Source organism: Canis lupus, chromosome 19 (genome assembly GCF_011100685.1).
Source record: "Canis lupus familiaris isolate Mischka breed German Shepherd chromosome 19, alternate assembly UU_Cfam_GSD_1.0, whole genome shotgun sequence".
In the NCBI taxonomy this organism is placed as follows: Eukaryota; Metazoa; Chordata; class Mammalia; order Carnivora; family Canidae; genus Canis; species Canis lupus.
In genome coordinates this window covers 31010231-31031505 of record NC_049240.1, presented here as the reverse complement: position 1 = coordinate 31031505, position 21275 = coordinate 31010231, and the positions used below count along the sequence as shown (strand labels likewise).

Sequence of the window (21275 nt, the reverse complement as noted above, 5' to 3'; positions counted from 1 at the left end):
GTGTCCAAGAGCTCCTCTGAGGGGTGGCCCACCTCTCCGTAGCAGATCTCTCCTTCTGGCAGCCCCTGACTGCTCTGACCCTAGCTCAGCCCCCTTTCCCCCTTATCATCACTGTCACAATGCCACCCACCTTTCACATCAGGGGGCCCACCCACCCAGCCCTGCCCCTGCAGGCTGCCCCACCCTTTGGCTCCTGGGGATCTCCACTGGGAATCCTGGTGACTCCCCAGTGCACTCAGAGGTCCCATCTCCTGGACAGCAGCCCCACCCTTTTCCAACTTAGAGCACACATAGAGAGTCAGCAATTCGTGGACACTTGGGAGACATTAAAGCAACGAGAGGGAAAAAAAAAAAACCCCCAAAACAAAAAAACTCTAAAAACAAAACCAAACAAAAAACAAATGAAAAAACTTTAAAAATTACTTTTTTCTATATTTTATAAATGTATGTTAGGAGAATAAAATGTATAAGGGAGCATACTATAAATAAATAACCAATTTAAATCAGCTTCCAAAAGCTTTCTTTCAAAAATTAATTAAATGAGAAACAGCTGCTTCCGTAACAAAACTTGTTTTTGTGTCAGATTTGATGCTTTAATGTGTCTGCATGTGATTCTGGAGCAAGAGGGTTTTTTTTTTTTAATTTTTTATTTGAAAATAATTATAGACTCACTGAAAAAATTGAAAAAATCGCAGGGAAAGGTTGCGTCTCCCCATCACCCAGCCTCGCACAGTGGTGAGGGCTCCTGTGACTGGAGCGCGTTGCCCGAAGCGGGCGGCAGTCTTTAAGGACCACGTTTTCAAAGGCTCCTTGGATGGGAAGCACTTATTCACACAAATAGGTGATGAAGCTCTGAAACTGTCTTACCACGGTTGAAACTGTATTTTAAGAACCTAAAAACTCCTTTTCTTCCACTGACAAATGTGATGTTGAAATGTCTTCTTTTTTGTTTTTTAAGATTTTATTTATTTGAGAGAGAGAGAGAGCGCGCACGAGAGAGGACAGCAGGGGAGAGGCAGAAGGAGAGGGAGAAGCAGGCTCCCCGATGATCAGGGAGCCCGATGATGATGATGATGACAATGCAATGTGGGCTCGATCCCAGCACCCTAGGATCATGACCTGAGGCGAAAGCAGATGCTCAACTAACAGAGCCACCCAGGTGCCCTGAAATGTCTTATGATGATACTCGCGGGTTTCATACCCCCCTGAATGTTTCCATGGGAGGTGTTTGTCAAGGATGCTGAAGCAGCTCTGGTTTTGTGGTTGGCTCGGTCACCTGCCACTGATGCCCGCTCCCCCGAGGCCCCTCCGCTAGACTAGCAACTAGATGCTTAGAGACGCAGGGCTGCGGCCAGCCTGGGCTTCCAGGAGCACCTGCTCTGCGGGCCGGCCCCTTGCCGCCTCCCCTGCAGGCCTCTGGCCAGGCCGTCTGCAGCTGCGAGGCAAGCACCCAGTGGTTCTTGATGGCTTCCCTTTGCAGCCGGGCCCTCCCTCTGGAAACCGGATCTGTGTTGTCCCATCTTTTTCCTCCTTGTTAGGTGGTGACCACGCTGATCCCACACTTCATGCTTCCAGGCACGTTTGCTCTCCTGGTGTATGTCTGTAAAGGGCCAGGCTGGGTGTGACTTCCCCAGGCCCCCAGCACCCTGCCCTACGCCTGGCACCCAGCAGGTGCTCAGGGTTTGCAGAGCACAGAAGCCTCTCAGTGATGGGCTCTCCGTGATCTCTCCTCCTCTACCTGAACATCCCCCACGACGGAGCGCTCCCTGCTTCACGAAACAGCCCGTTGCGGCGTGTGCCAGATTGCTTGAACATTCTTCCTGTAAAGTACTGAAATAGCTCTCCTTCTGCCCTCTGGAGTTGTTCCCGTCTAGGCCTCCCCGCAGCAGATGTCCTGACCCCCAACCGCTCAGCTGCTGCTCCGGCACGGTGCCGCCCTCGGGAGCCCCGGGCCCTTCCCGAAGCTGCTCCTGCAGAGATGCCCCAGCTACCAGGAGCCTCCCGCGGTGGGGACACGCTCCCGCAGGCCTCCTCCTCCTGCGCCCACTCCACTCCACTCCACTCCAGTGCCCACTCGGTGCCAGCGCTTCCCGGCCATGCCGCAGGGTCCCTGCTCTCAGGAGCCTCTATCGAGAGGCTGGAGTGGGGACAGGGAGGCATGTGAGTGAGCAGGAGCCTGGCTTGGCCACCCTGTCACCCCTCCAAGAGTGCAGTTGCCCTCCTAATGCCAGAGTCCTTCCTTCTCCGTGAGCCGCCTCTGCCAAGCCAACTCCCCTCCTCTTTGCTCCCCCTCCTTCCCTGGCTCATCCTTCTCCCTCACTCTCCTTCCTCCCAAGATCCCTCTTCTCCCTGGCTCCTCCTCCTCCTTGCCTCTCCCTCCCACCTTGGCTCATCCTTCTTGACTCTCCTTCCTCCCTAGCTTCCTCTCCCTCTTCTCTGGCTCATCCTTCTCCTTCACTTCCCCTCCTTCCTTGAGTCCTCCTTAGCTGCCCTCCCACCACCACCTCTACCTCTTCCCTGGCTCTACCTTCTCCTTGACTCCCCATCCTTCCTTGGCTCATCCTTCTCCCTCACTCTCCTTCCTTCCTAACTCCCTCTTCTCCTTGGGTCTCCCTCCTCCCTGTATCTCCTCTTCTCTGGTTCATCCTTCTCTTTGACTCCCCTCACTCCTCCTTCTCCCCGACTCTCCCTTCTCCCTAGCTCCTCCTCCTCCTCCTTCTCTTCCTCCTCCTCCTCCTCCTCCTCCTCCTCCTCCTCCTCGGCTCCCCTTCCTGACTCTTCTTCCTCCACAGTTCACCTTCCTCCTTGGTTCTCCTTTCTCCTCCTTCCCTTCCTCTCTGGCTCCCCCTCCTCCCCATATCCCCCTCCTTATCTGGCCCCTCTTGCCTCTTTGCTCTTCAGCTCTCATCCCTCCCTGTGTCCCCTCTCCTGGCCCTCTGACCTCCCTGGATCCCCTTCTCCTAGCTCACCACCTCCCCACTTGGCCCCTCTCTGGATCCCCATCTCCCCAGCTCACCCTCCTCCTCAACTCTTCTGATTGGCCTTTTGAATCCAAGGGCAGGCTTCACCTTTCTTACTGGGAAGTCGCACCTTGGTGGGTTCAATTACTTGTGCCAGTCGGTCAAGCAAACCCCTGTGTCTGTGAGCTGGGGCCTCCGTGTGTCCTCCAGGTCCCCACTCAGCATGGGGGATATTCACAGTGCACAGTGAACCCTCAGAGGGCCAGTTGAGACTCTGGGTTGTCCCCAGCAGGGCACTCTGCAGACCTGTGTAGGGGCCTGAGCTTCTGAACACAAGTAGGGAAAGGAGAGAAGGTTTGGGAAGGTGTGACAGCTGCAAGCAGCAGGGCTGGCCCAAGGTGAGGGCTCAGAGGACTCTCCAGTCCTATGCCCCATTCCCGAGCCCTGGGCGGTAGGCTCTAGGGCTGCCCCAGGAGGGCCAGACTCCACGGAGCATGGGCCCTCATCACTTTCTCCTGAGCAAACTTCTGCCCGGACTTCCCACCATAGGGAAGAGTCCAAACTCTTTGCTATGACCTATGAAGCCTGCAGCCGCCTGGCCCTGCTGAGCCCTCTGAACCCTGGCTCCCTCAGGCTCGCCACTTGGGGCATCTCTCTATTTCTCAGCCTCCACATGGCTCAGGGTTCCTCCTTCAGGCTCACATGTCACTCCCACAGAGTGGCCTTCCCTGACCTCCTTACCCAGTGTCATGTTGGTCTGCCCCGACCCCTCCAGCCAGCGTGCCCTTCCTCACCCTGTGCCGTTGGAAGGCCCAGCAGTGTGCTGTGCAGGCTCTGAAGGTAAATGTCCTCCTCTTAGCAGGAGCCCTGCGACTTTGGCCACTCAGCTCTCAGTGCCTCAGTTTCCCTTATGCATACAGTAGAAGTAATGATAGCACCTATCTCATAGGATCGTTGACTTTAGAACAATACCTGACACCCAGTAAACATTTTGGCTATGATATCACTTTTTCTAAAATTACCTAATCTACCTTCCTGTGTGTGTATATATATATTTTTTTTTCTTTTTTAATTGTTTGCCTCCCCCAGCACCCTCCTCTCCCTGGACTGTCAGGGAAGAACTCCTCTGGACACTCTTGTTTCCCCCTATATCAGCAGGACCTCGAATGTGCCCAAGCGGTACCAGGTGTTTTCTGAGTATTGGCTGGATGAAAGAATGAACGAAGTCTGGAAGGACGCCTTTCTTGCCTTCTTCTCCAGGTCCCTGGGAGTTGCAAGTGCACCCAATGGAGCTGATGTTTTACATCAGACTCCAGGACAAGCTCTGTTGGACCTTCATTCAAGTTTGGTCTTCACTATTTTCTAGCCAGTGTGGCCTCGGGTGAGTCACTCACCCCATCTAAGCCCCAGCTCCCTCAAGCGTAAAATGAGAATAATAAAACAGTCCCAGCCTCAGGCAGCAGTTGTGAGGATTAGGCTAAAGTATGCTTGTAAAAGTCCTAATAATTTTGGTCTCCTCCTGAGTAGCTTTCTCTGTCACCTGAATTTGATAAGCAGATTTTCCCGTTCTTTATTGAATGCATTGGTAATACGGTTCCAAGACAAGAGCAGATCACACTAACAGAGCTCTGTGTCGCTCTGCTGGAGACCTCCACAGGGCTGATCCCAGGCCAGCGGTCATTACCCTTTGAATACAACTATTTAACCAGTTGAAAGTCCAATGACCTGTTCCAACATCCCCTGGCACTTCCCGACTCCCTCCACGGAGCCCAGCCCAGCAGAGCCCACGAACAATCCAGGTGGGTACCTGTCACTGTTTCCAGCACCTCTGACATAAGAGACTCTTGCAAATACTCATTTAAAATAAATCTCCTTTCTGCTGGCCACTTCCTCTGACCTCTGATGCTCTTACATCCGTGAGAGAGAAAGAGATAAATTTGACATGAACTTCTCTCAGGAGAAGCACATTCCTTCCAGATTCTTTCCAAACCCTTCTCCATGTTTCAGAAGAGAATGTGGCTGGTTTATAGAGGAAGGAGACGGAAAGTAATGCAGCTGACCCTTGACCAGCGCATGCTTGAACTGCCCAGGTCCACTTACATGCAGTTTTCTTTTTTATAAATGCAGCACAGAACTGTGAATGTATTTTTCCTTCCTTATGATTTTCTTTTTTTAAAAAAAAAGATTTTATTTATTTATTATTTGAGAGAGAAGGAGAGAGAGAACACGCAGGGGAAAGAGCAGAGGGAGAGAGACAAGTGGACACCTTGCTGAGTGCAGAGCCCGACACAGGGCTCAATCTCACGACCCTGAGATCATGACCTGAGCCAAAACCAAGAGTCGGGCGCTCTACTGACCAAACCACTTGGGCACCCCCCGCCTTATGATTTTCTTAATAACATTTTCTTTTGTCTAGCTTACTTTATTGTAGGAAGAGAGTATGTAACATGCAGAACTTACAAAATAAGTGTTAATAGACTGTTTATGTTGCTGATAAGACTTCCGTTCAACAGAAGGCTATCAGTAGTTAAGTTTTGGGGGCAATCAAGGGTTATAGGTAGATTTTCAACTGTGCAGGTGGTTGGCACCCTGAACCCCCATGTTGTTCAAGGGTCAGCTCTATTGTATCTGGTCCTCTTGGAAAATCTCATGCATTATCTTATGCAACTCTCGGCATCAGCCCATAGGGTATGTGTTATTATTCCCATTTCACAGATAAGGAAAGGTGAGGCCTCAGGACTTCTTCCAAGTCATACAAATCCAGAAATTCTATCCCACCTCTTTCTAGTCCCAAACCCTGGTCTCTTTCCCCAACACCACGTTGCCTCCTGCCAGCTGTAATTGCTAAAAATGCACTTGCCTCCCATTTGGAGGATGACACATTTGGTCAGGTATCTCGCCTCCAGCTCTCCATGATTTCTCCAAAATTCCTGAAGGAGGATCTGAGTTAACATCTGCAAATTCCCCCTGGTATTCTGGGAGGTCGTTTGTCTGGGCCAAGAAGCTGGAGCTCCATCTGAGGCCCCCAGATGCTCTCTGACCATCCCCTCTCCTGTCTCCTGGATGTGCTTCCCTGTCAGTGATGTGGGCCAGCCCCCTGTGGGATGGCCCTTTCCTGGCTGCCACAGGGAGCCTCGGCGCTCTCTGCTCTGGTCCCCACCATATGAAAATTATTAAGCCTTCCACATGCTCTTACTCAGAGCTGTGATGCCCAGTAAATGAGAAAGGCCTCCTTTCAAATAAATAATGACCACCGTTGACAATGGAAGTATAAACATGACCTTAATACATGAATCGCTAATCATCGTGCCTGTTAATAGACACTCCGTCTTTGCTGTGCACACATGTGGTTCAAGACTAATGCTCACAAGAGGACAATGAGCAGCATTAGCCTGGAGGGGCCCGCTGGTGCTCTGGGTCAACTACAATGCAAATCAAAGGAGGGGGCCTCCATTCTCTCAGCCACCCCCACCCCCGCCTCTGCACTACAGGGTAGCTGAGTAACTTCTTGGGTAGCTCAGGAAAGCTGCAGTTAGGAAATCTGGATTGTACTCACGCCCTGTGAGAGCACTTTCTCCTTTAGGTCAGAATATTTGGGTGCTCACGAGACCAACACAATTACATACCCACGCTCATCTGTGTGAGGCCCATTTGGATTTTTTCAAGGGACTCTGTCCAGTTGTGGGAAGCAACAAGAGGGCTGCAAGCCCCTTGTGTATGAGCAAGGCTCTCTCGGTGCCCTCAGTTTTCACACATCATGTGCTTTATGTACCGATTATGCAGACTTTGCCCCGGTAATTTTTTAGTTCTGGTTGCAAGTAACAGAGACCAAAATAACAGTGCTTAAGGGAAATAAAATCTGATTCCCTTGCCATGAAACAGTCCAGAGGGAGGCTGTCTGGGCTGCCTTGATGACTGTCTCCATGAAGTCCTGAGGGGCCCAGGCTCCTTCTAGCTTGCTACTTTGCCCTGTGTGGCCTCCACTGTTAAGGACCTCATGCCCAAATGGCTGTTCCAGTCATCCCCACATTCTAGCCTTCTGGAAGAAGGAAGGAATGAAGAAGGGGGTAAAGGTACACAGCTGTCTCTTAAGATAAATTCCTAGAAGCTGCCACATGGTACTTCTGTGAGCCAGAAGCTAATTAGGTGTCACAGTTTGCTGTGAGGGAAGCTGGGACACCAAGTCTTTAATCCAGGTGACCCAATGCAATGGGAGGAAGGGGAATGGGTATGTTTGAACAAATATGGGCCTCGTCTTGTGGAATAGGTCTCTTTGATGGCCTGGTGGAAGGCTGCATGCCCAGAACCCACAACCAGTATTTATTTCTCTTACAACCAGAAGAAACGTCAGGAACAGGCCAGCTCAACCCTCTTCCTCCTGTTTCTCAGGAGTTGAAATGAGGCTGACAAAGGGGAAATGAGCCTCACAGGTCCCCGGGGATGAGAACACTGAGTAGCCCATCGGTCCACACGCTCTCAGCTCCAGCCCCACTTAATGCTCTCAGGTGCTGTTGTGTCCTGGCCCCCGGCAGCAGCCTGTTTGTGACAGAGAAGGAGGGTCAGCAGAAGAAGGTAAGGTGGTGGTGAGGAAGGGAAGACAAAATCCCTGAGAACCTGCCAGAGGCCAGACACCAGGCTGGACATTTGACAGCCATTGTCTTATTTTAAAACTCCAGCATCCCCCAGGGCGCCTGGGTGGCTTAGTCAGTTATGTGTCGGACTCTTGATCTCAGCTCAGGTCTTGATCTCAGGATCTGAAGTTCAAGCCCTACATTGAGTTCCACGCTGGACATGGAACTTACTTTAAAAAGATAAGTTAAAACCCCCACATCCCCATAAAGAGATAAACACTACTGATTTACAAATGGGAAAACTGAATCTTGGAGAGGCCACAGCTTTTGCCCAAGTTTAAAGTAATTAAGTAGCAGAAGTGGGTGAAGGGTACGCTTAGGCCTGTTTCATCGTTCGGCTACACCTGGAGGTCACTGTGTCTCCCCCAAGCCATCTTGGTTCCTAAGTCCCAGGGCCCCCAAGCTGCCTCTTGCCTGCCTGCAGGAAGGAGTAGAGGTGTCTACCTTTTGGGCCCAGGGTTTCTCCCTAAGTCCTTCCTGCCCCACACTACACCCTTCAGTAGCAATGCTGACTCCTGTCCTGGCTCCCAGCCAGGCAGGAGTGAGTTCAAATCCCAGCTCCCCCTCCATTCAGTCAACAGACATTTACCGAGCTCAGAAACATTCCAGGCACTGTGGGCAAGCGACTCCTCATTTATAAGTTGGGCACTGCTGGTCTGTAGGACTGTCGGGGAGAGTCTGTATCAGGTTAAGTGGAGCTCTCCCCCAGAAATGTTGCACCCTCTCCTCCTGCATCTGCCCAGGCTCATCTGTGCTGCTGGCCTTTGGGGACTTGTGGCCCTCCCCTGTCTCTGGTGCAGAGGGGTCTGCTGTACCTGGGAATGTCCTCAAAAACCTGCCTTCCCCCCTGGTTTCCTCCCTGAATCTCCAGCGCCGGACCCCGGCCATTCTAGAGGGAATCTATTCTGGGAAGCCTTGAGAAGCTCTCGGGCTGGCAGAGGTTGCTTGGAAGTGTGGGTTGTCCAGAAGGGTCAACTGATGGCCAGTGACACCCCTCAAGGGACTGAATCCACATAGTTCTCCATGGCTGCATGGGGAACCTGGTAACCATGTGCCATGTGATGACAGCTTTAAAGCTCGGATATCATATGACTGTTACCTGAGTGGGCTGGAACAGATGTGGTCATGGCCACTGCCCCAGGCTGGAGGGGTGGGGTATGTCAGAAGAGGGCCTGCTAGCGATTCTCATGTGGGCTCAGGGACTCCTCCTGGAGCACTGAGGTATGCAGGCCTGGGCAGGTCCCATATGTCCTCCTCTCCTCTTTTGCCTTTGCCCATCCTTTCCCTTTATCTGGAGGGCTCCTCGTGACTGCTTCTGTTCAGATAAGTCCACTTATTCCCATGGCTTAGAACAAGTGCCTCTTCCTTCAGGGAGTCCCTCAGTCGCTGAAGGATTGGGCAGCCTCATGGGGCTCTCCTAGTCCCATCAGGGGAATGCTCATCTGAGCTTCATTGCGTGGGTCCCTCCCTCCACTTTGAGAACCTTGGGAGCAGAGACCAGGCTGGTTAACCCCTGGGGCCTCTGGAAATGTCTGCCAAATGAGTCAATGGAGCTCTGAGGCCTGAAGTGGAATAGCAAATATTGGCTGGAAGGGTGAATGATTGATTGTATGAATGAATAAAGTTTCCAGGAAATGGGAGTGGGAAACATGTGGAAGAGATAAAGACACAAACCTCACCTTCATTCTGGTTACCTAGGACCATTCCATGGCCTATAGCAAATCATAATTACAACTGATGCTTGTATACTGCTATGCACCAGCACCTCTGTAAGCACTTTGTGTGTAACCCATTTAATCCTCAGAACACCACTGAGAAAGGTACTTGTCTTAGTCTGCGTGGGCTGGTGTAATAAACCATAGACTGGGTAGCTCAAACAACACCGATTTGTTTTCCCCATGATCACAGTGCCCAGCACGGTCTGGTTCCAATGAGAGCTCTCCTCCTGGCTTGTCGACTGCTGCCATCTTGCTGGATGCCACCTGACCTCTTCTTTGTTTGCACACAGAAGACGGAGAGCAAGCTTTCTGGTGTCTCTTCTTAGAAGGGCACTAATCCCATCATAATGCCCCACTCTCATGACCTCATCTGAACCTAATTACCTCCTCAAATGCCTCACCTCCAAATACAATCACACAGGGGGTTAAGGCTTCAATATATGAATTTTGAGGGGACATAATTCAGTCTACAGCTGTGCAAATGAATCTGTATCTGTCAGTTTAGGCTGGCAACAAACAATCCCAATATTTCAATAGCTTAGAACAATAAAGGTTTATTTGTTGCATATGCTACATGTCCAACTCAGGTTGGCAGGGGCCTCTGCCGTTCATGGTCACCATGGGAGTGGTGCTGGTTCAGAGAATGTGGCAAATCACTTACATTTTTATTGGCTGAAGAAAGTCACAAAGCAGGGCGGCTGGGCGGCTCAGTCAGTTAAGCATCTGCCTTCAGCTTAGGCCATGATCCCGGAGTCCTGGGATTGAGGCTCACATTGGGCTCCCAGCTCCCTGCTCAGTGGGGAGTCTGCTTCTCCCTCTGCCCCTCCTTGCTGGTGCTCTGTCTCTTTCTCTCAGATAAATAAAATCTTAAAAAAAAAAAAAAAAAAGTCACAAAGCTACACCTAAATTCAAAGTAGGTAGGAAAAAAAAAAACAAAATAGGGAAACAAAATCACTTTTGTGATTATTCCAATTATGTTTAAAATAATATATTGTCTAAAAAAAAAAAGTAGATAAAGTACGATCCTACCACGTGTCCTGGAAGAACTCAACTATTTGTGGACAGCCCAAATGACCCAAATCATCTTCTTCCCATTTTATAGATAGACAGACTGAGGCAAAGAGAAGATAAGAAAATTTGCCCAAGGTCACTCAGCTAGTAAGTGGCAAAGAGCTAGGATTTGTACCCAGGAAGCCCAGTGGCAGAGGTAGTGACCCCAACATGGAGTATGCTACTCCATAGTGATACTGGGAAGGCAGTCCTCCAACATGGTCTATGGCTGTCCTACGTGAGCACAGGAGAATGGCACAAAGACACCACTTACCTCCCTCAGTCTCTTGCCCAGAGCAACACAGAAAGCGTGTCATTTATTGGATTGGATTGAACTAGATCAAAGACAAGGCTTCATAGTTTACACACTGATATATATACACTGGCAGTCACTGATACATACAGCACTTACACATCTGGACTTTTCTCAGATGGTCTCAAATTCAAATGCAACCCCCTCTGCTCCTACCAGTATCCCACAGGCCTCAGAGCCTGCGTCTCACTCCCTGACACAGAACACTCCATGACTAACCTCTGTGGTCCTCGAGATGCCTTACCACGGCTTTTCCCCATCTGTGCCATGAACGAACCTCCTTGCACATCCAAACATACGTTGAAGGGCTGGGCCCTGGGACCAGGGTATCTCTCCCTCCTCTACCTGCCCCTTGTGGCTTATCGCTACTGCCCTCCGCATTCCGCCGGGCTTCTTGATGGCTTCTTCTTCTGGACAGGTACCTAGTGGGCAAGGCCAACGTGGCACTTCCTTCTGGCATCTCCAGGGGCCCAGGCAGTTTCCTGGTATAGTGAATTTAATTAAAACCTTGCATGGCATGTGTGTGAAGAGTACTGAACGGGGAAGAGCTCCCGGTCTACACTCCCTTTCATCCCGGATTAGTGCTCCACACAGTCTTTGCAGGACGTGGGTGGGCCTTGCTGCCCCCTCTCTTTATATCGGCGCCTGGCCAACCTGGGAGCCCAGTGTGAAATGGACAGACAGACCGATGGTGGACAGATGGATGGGTGGCAGAGGTGGAACCCCTAAGCAGTTACATACCAAGTCTTTTCAGGACCAGGAGCCCCATCTGACCCTGTCAGATCAGTAAAAGCTTGTTGGATGAATGAATGAATGCAGGAGGTCAGCGACGGCACCAGGTCTGGGTGACATCACGGAGTGCCCAGAGGCCCTCGGGGTCTTGCCCCGGCCCCCATCGCAGCCCCACCAAGCGCGGGAGTCACCGACTGAAGGGAACCGGCTGCCCCTGGCATCGAGGACCGCAGCCCGCACGCGAGGAGGCGCGGTGGAAGCTTAGCTCTTGGCAAGATGAAGGCGGCTCTCCACAGAGGGGCCCGTATTGCAGGCCTGCAGGGAGGGCCCGGCCCGCCGAGTTTGCACCTTTTTACGCGGCATCTGTCCCTGGGATCAGGAGAGCCGGGAGGCTGGATTAGATGGGTCAGCGCCCTGATTGACAGTGACACTTCCTCCCGCGCCCCCGCCTGCCCCCCGGCCTCTCCCGCTGTTCCTCTCCTGCCTCACTCAGGCCCCATCCTGTTCCCGAAAGCGGGCGATGCCTTCTAATCTCCTTACCAGGAAATTATTTTCCTGGGTGTGAAATCCCTGTCCGAGGGGAGGGCTGCAGATCAGCCCTGCCCCGGCCTGGACGCTGACCGCAGGGCTGTCTCCCGGAGACATCTGGCATGGCAGTGGGAGCGGTCACAGCGAGAGATGGGCAAAGCTTGGGCAATCCTACCCCCGGATGGGGCCCTGACCTCCGGAGTGGGCCGTCCCCAAACTGCCTCTTCCTGTCTCCATTCAAGAGACTTCTCAAAAATGATTCATGTCTGCGGTTGGCGACTGTCCTCTCCTGTAGCAAGTAGCATTGGGGGTGGGGAGAGTGTTACCGGGAGCAACCTGCCCTGGAGGGTGAGGTCTGGGACCCAGCCCTGGCCTGGGGCCAACGCACTCTGTGACTCTGGACACATCCCAACCTCTGCCTCAGTTTCCCTCCGACTTCACCATAAACAGACTGTGAGGTCAGGTGTGGGGTCTATGCCTCACCCTCCCTCCACACCCACTGTATAAAAAGTCAGAACCTCGGTGGAGGGAGCAGGGAGGCAGCACCCCTTCTGACCAGGTACTTTCCCCCAAAGGGGCTCAGGTCCACCCGACACCATGTTTTGAGGAAACAGATCACTCTGATAGTTATTAAGACCATGAAGAAAAAACCCTAGAGAAAGCAGTGGGAAAGCCACAGGACCAGCTTATGTAATTCATAAGGTCAAAACCTGTGGCCAGACCGGGAATTGAACAGAGGAGGGTGGCAGTGACAGTGATCCAACTACCCTGCTTGGTTCTGTGACTTTGGGCCATTGATCATTCCCTAATGCCTCAGTTTCCCCAACTGTAAAGAGGAGATGTCACACTTACTCATAGGCTTATTGTGAAGGTTTCAGTTAATTAATAATTATAAAATTCTTAGAATGGTCCCAGGCACAAGTAAGTACCTTATAAGGATGATGGTATTGCTGTTGTTATGCTTGTCATGAAGAAGCGCTCGGCACATTATTTATTGTGGGTTGAGTTGAGTCCTGAAGATCTAACTAACCTCTGGTACCTGTGAATGCGACCTATTTTGGGAAATAGGGTCTTTGGGATGTAGTCAAGTAAGATGGCTGGAGTGCGGTGGGCCCTAAGCCAGTAAGATTGGTGTATGGGGGCGGGGGTGCCTGGTGGGCACAGCAGGTTAAGCATCGGACTCTTGGTTTCATCTCAGGTTGTGATCTCAGAGTGGTGTGATCAAACCCCCACCCCCCACGTGGACCTCTGCTTGAGCTTCTCTCTCTCCCTCTGCCCTCTGCCCCTCCCCACTGTGCTCTTGAGCTCTCTCTCTTTCAAATACATAAATAAATCTTTAAGAAAAAAAGATAGTTGCATGAAAAGGGACAAAGAGACAGGCACCCAGGGAGAAGGCCATGTAAGGACAGAGGAGGGAAGGCCACGGATCACCGGCCACACTAGAAGCTGAGAAGAAGCAAGGAAGTGTTCCTCACGGAGTCCCGGAGGGAACGGGACCGCCCAGGCCTTGATTCTGGACTTCCAGCCTCCAGCACTGTGACAGTACTTTGTTAGAGCAGCCCTGAGAGGCCAACCCAATAACAAGATGAACAGCCACAGACTAGGAAGGAAGCCTCCAGCAGACCGAGGTGCTCCTTTAGGACTGGCGGATCCACTCCAGGATGTGGAGGGTCCAGGTCTCGGGAGGGCCCGGGGATCTGCTCTCCTCCTCCAGGCCTGGCCGTGGGCTCTGCTGCGGCTGACGGGGGACCTCGGGGGGAGGGGGAGGGCTCACCTGGGGGAAGCACAACTTTCTTTTTTAAAAAAAAAAAAAATTGGAGTTCAATTTGCCAACATATAGCATAACACCCAGTGCTCGTCCCATCAAGTGCCCCCCTCAGTGCCTGTCACCCAGTAGCACAACTTTCTGATGTATGTGTTTGACCTCTTGGCCACAGGTCTGCCATCAAAGGCAAAGAGGGTGTGGCTGCGGGGTTTCCCAGACAGAGTCCAGGGTCCCAGGATCACTGACACCTTCGAGGGAATGTAGCTGCCTTTGAACCAGGCACTCCAGATGGAGAGACGGAAAACAGGCCCCAGGGCAGTGTCTCTCCTTCCCCTCCAACCTCCCTCCCCCTCACCCAGTTTCACCTTCGGGAGACCCTGTGCCCCATGAAACCAACTTGGTCCAAACACCTCAAACCTTTGCAAGACCCCAGGAGAACTGACTACCCCACAGCCTGTTCTGAAAGCCCCACCAGGGAGGTGCTCAGGTGCTAGAAGAGAAGGGGAATTTGCTGCATGCTCCCCAGGCTTGGAGTGGGGCAGGGCATCTCTGCTAGCAGGGCACAGCTATGCCTGTTACAGATGTGGAAACTGACGTTCACTAGATTAAGCAAACAACTTGCCCAAAGGAGCACACTAAGGAAAGGGCAGTTGGGCTTTGACCCTATCCCTCTGACCCCACAGCTTGAGCCCCCTGCATGCTTTTTCCCTTGTTGAGGGGGAGAATTTCCCTTGGGCTCTTCTGAACCCCTCTACCAGGAAAGCAACGCTTTCCTCCTGGGCCCTTGAAATTCCAAGTTGCACAGAATAGCCAGACACAGGGACTTGCGAGGGCAGGAAGAATCCTGAGTGCTCAAGTCCTATACTTGACTTACCACTAAATTTCTCTGCGACTCTGGGCAGAATACAGGAGCCCAATGCCCTGGGTATCAATTACTAAGGGCAACTAACTAACTGCCCCAAACGTAGTAACTTAAAAGCCCTGGTTTTCTCATGTCTCATTACCAGACAAGTCCCATGGCCAAGTCCAGAGTCAAGGTCGGGGGAGGGGCACAAGGGTGAGGGGCACCAAGTGGTATTGATAGGGGCTGCTTTTATGATAACCTACCTTATCCTGTATGTCCCCGAATCAAATTTTTAGAAGGCAGAAAATAGTGTCTAGAAAATTAGGTGGTTCTGCTGTGCTCGTCTCTGCCATCACGTAGCATCTATGGAGGGATTTATGGTTTAGGAAGAAATCACTTTCAACATAACGATTCTGGTAATTTCTCCACCAACCCTCTGACACAGGTGTCATTAGAGAAGTAGGATTCAGAAGAGTTAAAGCGACAGGCTAAGAAGTGGCAAAGGAGGCAGGACCCAGGCCAGACAGCGCCCAAAGCCCACTTGGCCATGTCTGTCCCTCTAAGCTGCCATCCTTAAGTCCCTCCCAGGGACCTATCCTTGGGTCTTTCCCCAAACAATGCAGCTATAGAAACTGTCTTAGAAAGAATGAAGGAGCTGTGGTCAGTTTTCCAATCCGGGTCTGAGGTCCAGATGAGGAGTATGATGACCACCTGCCTCCAGAGAGCTGACACCGCTGCCTCTGAGGGTCATTCCCACATAGGCACGGCTATCCTGCCTTCCTTCTGTCTGCTGTGCGCCACATGAACAACTCAAGTTGCTACTAAATGAAAGGGCCCCGGAGGTCAGGTTGGGGACGCTGGAGAAGGAGACAAGAGCAGGGAGTCCCCAACCTTGGCAGCCAAGGCTTATGGCCTGGTGACCTTGTTTCCCGGCTGGGTGTGATACTAGAGCACCAGAGCAAGCAGGGGCTGTGCCGTCACCAGCCCCAGAAAGTCCCTTTCTGGACCAAGAGCTGCTTCCTACTATAGACTTGGGCTTCCGTCTTGTCCACACTCCCATTTGGGACACATTGTTCCTTCTGGCTGTGACGCCATCACCTGCTCCTAGAAGGGAACCTGCGTATTAAAACCAGCAGCTGCTGAAGAGGGAAGATTCATTGTTTATAATTGTTCACATAAATAATGTGTGCTCCCTGCCGAAGGAAGGGGAGACTTCACTCCTGCGATACTTCTCAGGGAACAGGGTAGATTCCGGTTTATCTTCCCTTCTGGATTGATTTTTAGGTCACAAATACACGGAAAAACATTTGATGTGCTGGAGTGGATTCACATACACACCTGACATGTAGGTATACCACGTACACACCGCATACAGTGACGTACTACCTGGGTGTGCATGTTATATGTGTACCTCACTATGAAGTCTGCGTATTAGTGCCACATATGTGCACACTCATGTTGGGGGTGAGTGTGATTATACATGTACACTCACAATAGTTATAAGCTATGTCTATAACTAGATATATCATTTTTGGGATACGTGTACTCAAACATACTTCATATGCACCAACACATACGTAGCATGTGCTCACATGTACTATGTGAGATTTGCTTATAAATACACATTTGAGTGCCAGGTATGTGTGTACTTACGCGCGTGTGTGTGGGGGGGTGTCTTCATAAACATGCAATATGTCTACTGTAAATTCCTGTAGACGCAAACACTGTGCATGAGCGTGGGCATACAATGACGTGGATATGTGGTGCTATATGGACACTGATGTGCTTATTTTTGTCTTTGAGATAGGGTGTCACCTCCTGGAAGCCCCCCAGGCCACGCTTCCCCCTGCGGTGTCTGTGCACAGCCCTGGTGCTGTCCGCTTGTCCCACCCCAGGTACTTACTGTATACCCTCAGCTCTTCCAGCCTGCCCCCTACCAACACAGCCTGATCTCTCTGGAATATCTGCTTGGAAAGTAGAGGGGATGTGGCTGGTCCCACAGTTGCTAGGGGCAGGGAGGGGACTCATTCCCAAACACTGCCAGCCCTTTGCCTTCTGCAATCCCTCAGTGACCTGGGGACTTTTGGGGGGTGATTGAGACTGGGACCAGGGGACATTGCGCCTTGCTCTTGGCCCTGAGGAAGAGCCTAAGGGCTAGAGCCTGGGTCTCTATGTGTCGAGATCACTTTGGCCAGCTCCTTTCCCTCTGGACACACATGGCGCCTCCTCTGGGAGGCTCCCCCTGGCGTCCCTCAAGCTTCCCTAAATCAACCTACTGCTCCGTTTGCTAATGTCTTACTTCCACTGGACAAGTCTCCTTAGTCTTCCTGTATTTTATCCGGCAACTATTTCTTAGGTATGGGGAAAGGAGAAGGCATCTTCCCCACTCCTCAGGAACCATGAGGAGAGGTCTTCCCCGAGCACTCCTGGTATCCTGTCCCACTCTTCCTTCTCACCCTGGAGGGGTGAGTTTGGCACAGAAAGGAGGCGGCCCACCCACAGGGTACACACACTCAGCCTCTGGCTGAGCTTTTCAGAGCTGCCAACAGTGTGGGGTGGGGGTGGGGGTGGGGGGGAGCCCAGCTTGTGGTCGATTCCATGGTTACCACGCAACTAACCACAACCGCAAGCTCTGGTCCACCTCTTTCTCTTTCATTACTGAAGTACAGTTGACATATAAGATTATATTAGTTCTATTAGCGCCTATCATGGTAAGTGTAGTCACCACCTGTCACGTTGCAACATTATTACAGTATTATTGACAATATTCCCCACACTGCACTTTTCATGGCAGTGACTTTTTTATTTTATAACTGAAAGTTTGCACCTCTTAATCCCCTTCACTTATTTCACTCCCTTGCCTCCCCTCTGGCAACCACAAATTTGTTCTCTGTATTTTTGAGTCTATTTCTGTTGTTTTGGGTTTTTTTTTTTTTTTTTTTAGAGTCTACATATAAGTGAAATCATGTGGCATTTGTCTTTCTCTGCCTGTCTTATTTTGCTTAGACAGACAATAGTCTGTCATTAGTCAACAGACATTAGTCTATCTTATTTTGATAGACCCTCGAGGTCTATCTATGTCATTACAAATGGCAAGATTTCTTTCTTTTTGGTGGCTGAGTAATATTTCATTATGTATATACCATAATGGTATATGCATCTTTATCCATTCATCACTTGATGGACACTTGGGCTGCTTCTATATCTTGACTATTGTGAATAATGCTGCAATTATAGGGATGCATATCTTTTCAAATTAATTTTTTCATTCTTTGGGTACCCAGTGGTGGAATTGCTGGCTCATATGGCATTTCTATTTTTAAGTTTTTGAAGAAAACTGTTTTCTACAGAGGCTTCCACCAGTTTGCATTCCCACCAACAGTGCTTGAGTGTTCCTGTTCTCCCTGTCCTTGATGACACTTGTTATTTCTTGTCTTTTTGACCCCAGCCATTCTGATTGATGTGAGGTGATAGCTCCTTTTGGTTTAGATTTGCATATCCCTGATGATGAGTGATGTTGAGTATCTTTTCATGAGTCTGGTGACTATTTGTAGGTCTTCCTTGGGAAAATGTCTCTTCAGATCCTCTGCCCATTTTTAAATCAGATTATTTGGGAGTTTTTTTGCTATTGAGTGTGTAAGTTTTTAAAATATATTTTGGATATTAACCCCTTCTCTATCAAATATATCACTTACAAATGTATTCTCCAATTCAGTATCTTGACCTTTTATTTGTTGATGATTTCCTTTGCTGTGCAAAAACTTTTTATTTTGGTGTAGTTTCAATACTTTATTTTGCTTTTATTTCCCTTGCCTGAGGACACAAATTCAGAAGTATTTTGCTAAGGCTGATCTCCAAGAACTTACTACCTGTTTTCTTTTAAGATTTTTATGATTTCAGCTCTCACATTTAGGTCTGTAATCCATTTTGAGTTTATTTTTGTGTATGGTGCAAAGAAAGTGGTTTGGTTTCATTCTTGAGCATGTAGCTGTCCAATTTCCCTAACACTATTTGTGGAAAAGACAGTCTTTCCCCTATTGTATATTCTTGCCTCCTTTGTCTTAGATTAACTGACCATATAAGCATGGGTTTATTTCTGTGTTCTCTATTCTGTTCCATTGATCCATGTGTCTACTTTTGTGCCAAAACCATATTGTTTTGAATACGATAGCTTTGTAGTATAACTTGAAATCTGGGAGTGTAATGCCTCCAGCTTTGTTCTTCGATATCAAGATTCCTTTGACTGTTTGGGATCTTTTGTGGGTCTATACAAATTTTGGAATTCTTTTTTCTAGTTCTGTGAAAATGTTATTGGTATTTTGATAGAGATTGGATTGAATCTGTAAACTGCCTTGAGTAGTGTGGACATTTTAACATTATTAATTCTTCCAATTCATGAACATGGTATATATCTTTCTATTTGTTTGTGTTGTCTTCAATTTCTTTCATCAATGTCTTATAGTTTTCAGAGAATAGGCCTTTCACCTCAGTTATATTCATTCCTGGGTATTTTATTCTTTTGGTGCAATTGCAAATGGGATTGTTTTCTTAATTTATCTTTTTGCTACTTTGTTATTGGTGTATAGAAATGCAATAGATTCCTGCATATTAATTTTGTGTTTTGCAACTTTACTTGGGCTGCTTCTATATCTTGACTATTGTGAATAATGCTGTAATTATAGGGATGCATATCTTTACTATATTTTTTATAGTATTTTGGTGGAGACTTTAGAGTTTTCTATATATAGTATCATAACATCTGCAAATAGTGAGAGTTTTACTTCTTCCTTTCCAATTTGGATTCCTTTTGTTTCTTTTTCTTGTCTGATTGCTTGACTTCCAGCACGACATTGAATAAAAGTGGAGAATAGATACCTTTGTCTTGTTCTTGATCTTAGAGGAAAAGCTTTCAGTTTTTTACCATTGAGTGTGATATTAAACTGGTATGTTATCACCAACTGCCAGAATTTTAATCCCTCAATTATTTCCAAACTTGAACTTACATAATATTTTGTTTTGTTTTTAATGCAGTTTTTTCTGACCCCAGATTGTCGATCCCCATTTGATGTCAGGTGCTGCATTAGGTGCTGGAGACATGTTGGTCCCTTCCCTAATGGAACATATAGTCCTGTGGGAAAGAATGAAAAGGAAGTACAGAAACTGACAGTGCATAATTACACTGTGACCAGGGCTTGAAAAGAAAGGAATAGGCTATTAAGTAAGATAATATAGGCTAGATGGGGAAGGGTTTAGATAGAGTGGTCAATGAAGACCTTTTCAAGGAAAAACCAGGAAGATGAGGGTCAAGTTTGCAAAGAGTTATGTTGAGGAATAGCATGTGGAGAAAACCTGAGGTTGCGTGTGGCTATTGTGAGTGAGGAAAGAGGAGCAAGAGTTAGAGAGGGGGGGGCGGCTTATCCCTTGTCGGCCCCCAGGAGTAGATTAGATTCTATTCAAAGTGGATTGGGAAGCCTTTGAAGGTTTGGGGTGGGGAAAGGTCAGTGACATGATTCATGAGTTTCAACAGTACTCTGGCAGCCAGAAGGTCCAAGAGGAGTGAATGGCAGTAAGGGGGCTAGTGTGGTGCACCCCAGGAGCAATGCCTGGGCAACCACTGAGCAGGCACAGTGCACACATCATCTGAAATCCTGGACACAGCCCAGCAGAGTGGTGATGATGGCTGGTGCCCTCCCCCAGCTGGCAGCCAAATGCAGTGTTAGAGAACAGGGCCAGCCACATTGATGTTAATATAACAAGAACAACAAGACAGCTTCTAGTTTCACACCAGTGTTTTACAGGCTTTATCTAATTTAATCCTCACCCCCCCCCCCCCCCCAGGAGATGAGCACTACTTTGTATTTCCATTTGTCAGTAACTTACCCCAGGTCACACAGGCATTCAGGTACCCAGCATAAGGGTGCACCTGACTGCTATCCATACTGCCAGGAAGGTTGGGGTACATCTTTATGCTCTTTGGAAGGGATGTATTTTGCTCAAGATGAAAATGTTTTCCTTTGATGTGTCACAAAGCTTGTTCTTAAGCACTTTAAAAAGCACAATAACTTTGCTGTATTGTTTGCTTAGTTCAGAAAAAAAGTTTTTCTTTTGGGGGATTGTCCAGGGTGGGGCTGAAGCATGAGTGGGGAGCCAGAGAGCACAATGGCTACCTCTCCCTTAGCAAGCTCCTGAAGTCTTTTTTCTGTGGTTGTTCAAATGATGATAAAAAGATGAGAGATGGAGAGGGTGGAGTGAGTACAGGGGAAGCATGCAGAGCCAGGAGCCACAGGGGTGCTTTTCTGATGTGCTTACTTCTCTCTCAGCCAGCAGTGCCCCCCAGCCCAGGTTCCCTCCTCAGATGTGAGAACATGAGCAAGCCATTAATAGAGTCCCTGCATGCCCCCAATGTCCCAACGTGGGGTCCTGACATCCCAGAAGGGGGCAAATGTAATTGCTGGAGATTCGATAGAATTGTCAAAAATACATGAAGTTGGTCACCTAAATTGTAAAACATGCTGGAAAATGTTCTACCAGATAAGACATAATCTAAAAGTGAGGACATTAGGGCCATTTCTGAACAGACCCACACCACCAAGTCTGTGTTATCTGTGCCCCACAGTGCATGTGCGTGCACACGTGCATACACACACACACACGCACACAGAGCCACATTTTTCTTGCTTAGCCTATAATTTAGAGACATACGGATTCCCAGCATCTGATCAGGCTTCCCTGCA

At 49.3% G+C, this 21275-nt stretch overlaps 1 long non-coding RNA gene across 1 annotated transcript; it reads right to left on the bottom strand.

The window, feature by feature from the left end:
* Nucleotides 1–10629: 10629 nt before the first annotated feature.
* On the bottom strand, nt 10630–12141 carry LOC119864387. The gene is made up of 2 exons (XR_005373790.1): nt 11945–12141; nt 10630–11773 (listed from the first exon to the last, which is right to left on the bottom strand). It is a non-coding gene; the product is annotated as an uncharacterized LOC119864387 (long non-coding RNA).
* Between the last annotated feature and the right edge of the window lie 9134 nt (nt 12142–21275).